The sequence below is a fragment of the Oncorhynchus clarkii genome, chromosome 13, assembly GCF_045791955.1.
Source record: "Oncorhynchus clarkii lewisi isolate Uvic-CL-2024 chromosome 13, UVic_Ocla_1.0, whole genome shotgun sequence".
NCBI lineage: Eukaryota > Metazoa > Chordata > Actinopteri > Salmoniformes > Salmonidae > Oncorhynchus > Oncorhynchus clarkii.
Genome location: NC_092159.1, coordinates 39,554,237 through 39,562,553, shown reverse-complemented (window position 1 = coordinate 39,562,553; position 8,317 = coordinate 39,554,237).

Here is an 8,317-nt window from a genome sequence, read left to right as displayed (position 1 = left end):
GGGAGTGGGGTTTAGTGCTAAAGCCCTTTTAAAGGACCGCTCTATTATGGAGCAGACAGCGGGGTAGCAGGCTGCAGAGTGGCCGGATCAGATCTCTATCTCTCTCTGTGGGTGATACAGCGCGTGTCAGGGGTAGTGTTATGGAGACAGAGGGGCATCAGAGGGACTAGCCTAGCCGTCAGCAGATCACTATCTCAACACACACACAGGCATGCACTCTAAAGCAAATTCACAGGCCACATACAGACTTACACACCTATGCCCAAGCGAGTGCACAGGCGATGGAAACACTACGGTATATTAGCCATTTAAACAAAAGAAGGGAAATATCAGTGCTAAAGTGACAGACAGGAAGCCTATCTATATCTGACAAGACAGAGCTATTGTGGAAGGGAACAAAAAAGCCAGACAGACTGTAGTGGCCTGTGACTCTGTCAATCACTCATGAGGCCAGGAGGTGAGAGATACACAGGCATATCAGCCACACACCCTCACACTGTGACTCTCCTCCACCACCAGCATCACAAGCCTGTGTTCCATTAGAAATTCATGTATTAAGAACCAAACCTGTTCTGTCTGGAGAACTTACTCACCCCAGCCAGCCTAGCCGACTATAAATAAATACATCATCGTCTCCCGCCGCCCTCCCGCCATGTCGATGGGCTCCACTCAAATCAAATTAACCAATCGAAGTGGACATGTCCCCTGAACTTTGTGTTCCTCAACTCGAGTGTGAAGTTCTAATAACTGCTGGGCCTGGGCTGTCTGCCATCGATAGATACCAGTCCATATGACAGTACGTCCTGAGGGGGTAATTAACCACAAGGAGGTGGGAGGAGAGAAAACACAAGATGTTTTGCCTGATAACATTTGTCACCAGTTGGTATCGGAACTAATAAGCAGTAATTGAGACAACCGTGACCTCCGTCGTTAATGCCAAACGTTTGAAGTTAGACGACAAAACTAGGCTGTAAAACTACAAATGTAAAGGCAACAGCGGCCAGGAGAAAGGTCTGGTAGGCAGACACACATTCACTCACCCACAGAGAGTACATAAAGCAAGGCGATCTTCAAGTAAATATCAGGCCTTGCACAAAGCAAGTATTGGCTTTAAAAACGGAGCACTGTAGGGGCTAAAAAAGGTTTGCCCACGGTGAGGTCAGGGTTGATGAATGCAATCGTCTTTGATAAATGCTCCACTATTAAAACTCAGAGAGAGAGATTAACTTCCCCTCACCGGAGAGCAAACCCTCCTCTCAACGGCTAAGTGCAGAGGTTGACGAGGAAGTCGTGAGGCTGTACAGACAGGTCAGCTCAGATGAAACGTCACAGACAGCACAGGTGGTGTGAGACTGCGCAGCGCTGTGTGTGTGTGACGGCCACCAGTAGTGCAGGGTTGACTGAGCCCGGGAGCAGACGTGACCGACGGGCCAGACTCAGACAGACAATGCACTGCAGCATGCACTAACACTCACCCAGTGGAACTGTAGACAGAAGCTACATCAATCCCACCTGCTTCTCTTCCAACTCCCTCTTTAACCTTGGGCTCTCCTGTTCTGTCTAGCTGGGAGAGGTTAGAGGGTGAAGGTCGAAGGGTCGTCTGGTCCCTGTATAGCCCTGGATGAAGATAGCAGCTTGTTACGAATGAAAATGGAACCATCATAGCGCATATCTTCTGTATTTGTCTAGCTTCTTCGGGAGGCGTTTCCTACTCGACCGTCTTCTCATCCACGAGGAAACATATTCAGACTCCGATTATGGAAATCTTAAGACCTTAAGGCAGATGTAGGGCCCCCCGTGGCAGAGCACAGCCGTGATGTGCAACACATCAGGGTAAACATTTGCACGTGTGTGCAAGCAACTGCGGAGCCGGTGAGATGTCACCGTGACCCTGTTGCCTCTCGGTCTGTTAGCTGCTGTCTTCTTGAGAAGAAAGCACGACGTAAGCAAAATGCATTTAGCAATCCACTGTGCAAAGACAATCACCGTTGTAATGAGTCGGCTTGTGTGTGTTCACGGACAAACGTGTTCGGGGTAAATCAGAGAGACATTACAGAATGTCAACAGTTTTTGTTGCGTCCGTAGACTGAACTGATGAGTGTGGCGATGTGTAGTTTTCTCCAGTCATACTCAGATGAGGGACTTGTCTGTCTATCCCTATAGGTGTTTTTTGTCCAGTGGACGACTGACGTTTTGGTCAACCCGACATTTTGTCTCTTTTGTCATTTTTGTGCAATGTGGAACTTTGGATGCATTCATCAAAGCTTCTTATACCTAAATATTGGCACTATCAGGGGCTGCACTGTAAATAAAACCGTACATGTTGCACCATATTTTGATCTCTGGCTACTCCGGGTGCTCAAACCCTCCTAACCATTATAGTATAACAATGAGTGTGGAAAATGGTCACCCTTCACCCTTTCTGGACCATACAATGTGGGTGACATTTGCAGAAATCACTTCACCAAAACCCCCTAACCATTATATAAGCACAACCTTTCCCTTCCCACTCTCCTAGCCTGCCCTTTCAACCTACCCTCTGCCCCATTCCAAGCCAGGTCTTCAATTTAATTCCACATCTGTGGCCCGCTTGAAATATTACCCCCAGAAATGAGATCCGTGACTCTGAATACAGAGTGAGGAGCACCAGGGGAGAGACAGGGGGTACATGGCCTGATCCAGTGGCAGGGCTAAATATTTGCCCTCTTCCTCTTGGTCATCTAGGTCTAGAAATGTCCACCCAGCTTCCTCCCCCTCGACCCCCAATAGGGGTGCGGTAGGCAGGAGTTCACTTGGCACGGCCAGCGAGGCAGGCTGCCAAAGCCACGATGGACAAAAAGTTTCCTCTAACTCTGGGAGGTCATGAAAGTTCACCAACCCGTTCGGGGAGCGCCACATGCACAAAACGGGAGGGAAACGCTGTCAACTGGTCTTTGTGCGTCCCAATGACATGGAGAAAGTAGACCTCAGAACTCTAAGAGAGGTCGCCCCGGACGGCGTTCAGTTAGTGTTGCATATTCATGATCACTCTCTCTGCTCTCTCTCATGTGGTGGGTTTTTAATTGCTATAATTCAGAGTAAAGAGCTAGCTGGAGGGAACCATAGACAGACAAACAGAGAGACAGACAGACACACGTGTCCCTCCAGGGGTGATGGGGGAGGACTGCCAACAACATCAGACTCAACCTCACAACAACTATTATCAACTGCCCTCATCATCACATATTGTCCTACAGCTGAACGTTCCTGTGAACGTATCTGCTCTAGGCTACCATTTGATCTACCAAAGAGCTACTGAGCCACGGAGCAACAGGACAGGAGTGACTCAGCAACCAGCACTGCCTTTCTGTGGCCAATCCAATCAAACCTGCACAATGGCACACCTGTCCTGCAGATAAATGACAATATTCCGCCAAAATCCCGTCTATACCATTTCAAAGCACATTTTAGGATCATCACAATAACACGACTAATGTATATAATCTCAAACCAAATCCACAGGCCTATGCCACAAAGAAAGGAGTAACTTAGCCCATTGGTATGTTGTTTACTAATGTTGTAAATTGGCTGTTGTTTTTACAGATTTTTTTATTGCTTTGGTGAAATTTTCACAAGTATATGGTTCATTTCCATAACTTTTATCACAAAACTCAAAACAGATCATCAAAAAGGCAGTTGTTTCAAACTCTAGGCACAAGTACAACACACAAAATCCTACAGTCACTTTTTCACCAATCTTAATTGGTGTTTCATCTAGAAATACAGTTGAAGTCGAAAGTTTACATACACTTAGGTTGGAGACGTTAAAACTCGTTTTTCAACCACTCCACAAATTTCTTGTTAACAAACTATAGTTTTGGCAAGTCACTTAGGACATCTACTTTGTGCATATCACAACTCCAGTGGGTCAGAAGTTTACAAACACTAAGTTGACTGTGCCTTTAAACAGCTTGGAAAATTCATGGCTTTAGAAGCTTCTGATAGGCTAATTGACGTAATTTGAGTCAATTGGAGGTGTACCTGTGGATGTATTTCAAGGCCTAAGTTCAAACTCAGTGCCTCTTTGCTTGACATCATGGGAAAATCAAAAGAAAATAGCCAAGACCTCAGAAATAAAATCGTAGACCTCCACAAGTCTGGTTCATCATTGGGAGCTATTTCCAAACGCCTGAAGGTACCACGTTCATCTGTACAAACAATAGTATGCAAGTATAAACACCATGGGACCACACAGCCATCATACCGCTCAGGAAGGAGACGTGTTCTGTCTCCTAGAGATGAATGTACTGCACTTTGGTGTGAAAAGTGCAAATCAATCCCAGAACAACAGCAAAGGACCTTGTGAAGATGTTAGAGGAAACAGGTACAAAAGTATCTATATCCACAGTAAAACGAGTCCTATATCAACATAACCTGAAAGGCCGCTCAGAAAGGAAGAAGCCACTGCTCCAAAACCGCCATAAAAAAGCCAGACAGACTACTGTTTGCAAATGCACATGGGGACAAAGATCATACTTTTTTGAGAAATGTCTTCTGGTCTGATGAAACAAAAATAGAACTGTTTGGCCATAATGACCATCGTTATGTTTGGAGGAAAAAGGGGGATGCTTGCAAGCCGAAGAACACCATCCCAACCGTGAAGCACTGGGGTAGCAGCATAATGTTGTGGGGTGCTTTGCTGCAGGCAGGACTGGTGCACTTCACAAAATAGATGGCATCATGAGGTAGGAAAATGATGGGAATATATTGAAGCAACATATCAAGACATCAGTCAGGAAGTTAAAGCTTGGTTCGCAAATGGGTCTTCCAGATGGACAATGACCCCAAGCATACTTCCAAAGTATTGGCATAATGGTATAAGGACAACAAAGTCAAGGTATTGGAGTGGCCATCACAAAGCCCTGACCTCAATCCTATTTAAAATTTGTGGGCAGAACTGAAAAAGCGTGTGCGAGCAAGGAGGCCTACAAACCTGACTCAGTTACACCAGCTCTGTCAGGAGGAATGGGCCAACATTCACCCAACTTATTGTGGGAAGCTTGTGGAATGCTACCTGAAACATTTGACCCAAGTTAAACAATTTCAAGGCAGTGCTACCAAATACTAATTGAGTGTATGTAAACTTCTGACCCACTGGGAATGTGATGAAAGAAATAAAAGCTGAAATAAATGATTATCTCTACCATTATTCTGACATTTCACATTCTTAAAATAAAGTGGTGATCCTAACTGACCTGAGACATGGAATTTTTACTAGGATTAAATGTCAGGAATTGTGAAAAACAATTGGCTAAGGTGTATGTAAACTTCCGACTTCAACTGTACATGTTTCACAATGCTATACATGTTCATATAAAGTAAGTACCTTTCACAATGCTATACATGTTCATATAAAGTAAGTACCTTTCACAATGCAACGCCTTCCATTACTTTTGATATGATTCTCTTCTTTTTTGTTAAAATATGTTTGCTATTATGTGGCTCTTCATACTTTACCTGTATCCAGGTTCAAAATAGCCGATTTGGACACTGATAAGCGCCTAAATTGGAAAGCAGTGGCTGTACAGTAACATGCTATATGTGACGTCAGAGCTCTGGCTCTGCGTTTCATAGTGCTATTTTTCCCTTCTGTTTTTAAAGGAACTCAACTTACTCCTGAAAGTTGTAATGGTAGAATGTACAAGGTGCAATTTCGAAACTGGGTCGCGCATCATCAGTTTCCCTCTTGTCATGTCAGTCATTGCATAGCTTGAAGAGCTATCTTTAACTTGTCATAAATGTCCATATTAACTAGTCCATGTCCACTAATGATTTTTAGCTATGTTTTAGAGCCCATAGATTTTGTTATAATGTTCGAGTCACTGCAAAATATTAGACATGGCAAAATGTATAGAATTGCAAGAAAAAATTGCTTTACAACTGTAAAATGTTATCTGCACCCCATGACAAAATTATTAGAATTGCAGGAAATAAGGCTCTTAATTGATGATCACTTAAATGTTTGGTAAACCTATAGATTTGATATGCGTACTGGTTTGTCTGCTACAGATTTAGAGAACAACAACAGATAATAAAAATGTATGTCTCTAAAGTAGAAACATAAATAGCATAATATATACTCGAATGTACTACCGTGATGATGACTAATGATTTTACATCACAGTAAATTTGGAAAAAAATCTGAATTGATTTATTCAAATCAAAGTGTATTGGTCACGTACACATTTTAGCATGTTACACCAGGTGCAGCGAAAAGCTTGTGTTTCTAGCTCACACTTAACCCTAATTGCTCCAGAGGTGATGTACAATGGTGACTCTGGCTGTGACCCCACTCCCTGCGGGTATCTCAGGGGGAGTTGGGATATGCAAAAAACACATTTCCATTAGAGACTGTGTGTAATAGGACAAATATAAGCTCCCCTCAAATGATTATTATTGCTTTAATGCTTTAATCCAAAATGGCAACAGTCGACATATTTTGGTATGTGACCCCAGCTGGAATTGAACCCACAACTCTAGTGTCACTAATTTCATGCTCTTATGAACTGAGCCACATACAGGACCACCACAATACAGAAGTACAACACAATACAGTAATATACAATACACAATACACGATTACAATACAGGTGGAAGATGTACGATTGCTATCCTCATAAACGTGCCACCCTCCTTCAGGGCATCGGTGAGGCGTGCAATAACATCAATCCAGACCTATGTCAGGCTTGGATTCGCCATACCAAAATGTTTTTCCCCAGGTGCATAAACAATGAGGATAATTACTGCAATTTCGATGAGAACCTATGGCCAAGTGCTCAAGACAGTCTTCATATAAACTAGTGCCTGCTAAACACGATGTTTCTGTCGTTTATTTCATTTGTTACATTGTGAAATATGTCTTTAAGAATCACACCTTTGATCACACGTGGGATAGAAATGATGGAAATTTGATGCTCAGTCAATTTGAATCTGCAGTGCAAGTGTATTGCCTAATGTGAAAACAGCGTAATGTACTGTAATTGACAGTACTGTGGCATACTACATTCAAATAACAATTTTCAAAAATTCCTATTGGATTAACTGGTTGTTAAGATAACTAAATTGTGTTTTGATGAAGTACTCATTATATTTCGCAGTAAACTTCTATTTTGGATCAAATGGCTGTGTGGTGAAAGAAGTCTCCAAACAAAATGAACGCACAATAAAAGGTTTTGAATGTAAGACTGGTTGCGTATCAAGTGTTATATGATTGGTGTATTGTTCTAATAGTTTATCAAATTCAACACATACTTAAGAAAATAGTACCAAAATGATAAATACTGTAGTAGGGGCTGGATTGTGCTAACACATTGACACTGGAGCAGAGAAGATGTTGACAGGGAGGACATTGCAAATAGTGACAATAGGGCTTTTTTAGGCCGGTGGCATCGGGGGGTGGGGGAGGGGGTGAGGAGAGGAGAGTGTGTGCTCGCATGAGTGCGTATGTGTGTGTGTGCTTGCCTCCGTGTGCATGCATGTCGGTGTTCGTGCGTGAGTGGGGTCTCTGTGGAGGGAGGTTGCCTGTGGAGCCAAGCATGTGGATGCCCACCCACTCAGCCGCTCGCGGCCCTCGTCACTTCGCATCAATCCACAACCCCTCGATAAAAATAGGACAGCCGTCCTTAAGCTACGTGGAACTGTGGAGAGCGGCATGGGCTGACTCTGGGCCTCTCTGGCTCAGATGAGACTGAGACAGTGCCAGTCTGTTGTCATGCCAGCCACGTTGTCATGTCTCCTTCTCTCTCAAACATACACACGGTTCCATAGCGTCTCAATCTCTCTTGACCTTGTCTTCAGTTATAGCACACAAACAACCACAAGTGTGAACTCAGCAAAAAAAGAAACGTCCCTTTTTCAGGACCCTGTCAAAGATAATTCCTAAAAATCCAAATAACTTGACAGATCTTAATTGTAAAGGGTTTAAACACTGTTTCCCATGCTTGTTCAATGAACCATAAACAATTAATGAACACGCACCTGTGGAACGGTCGTTTTTAGACGGTAGGCAATTAAGGTCACAGTTATGAAAACTTAGGACACTAAAGAGGCCTTTCTACTCACTCTGAAAAACGCCACAGAAAGATGCCCAGGGTCCCTGCTCATCTGCGTGAACGTGCCTTAGGCATGCTGCAAGGAGGCATGAGGACTGCAGATGTGGACAGGGCAATAAATTGCAATGTCCGTACTGTGAGACACCTAAGACAGAGCTACAGGGAGACAAGACGAACAACTGATCGTCCTCGCAGTGGCAGACCACGTGTAACAACACCTGCACAGG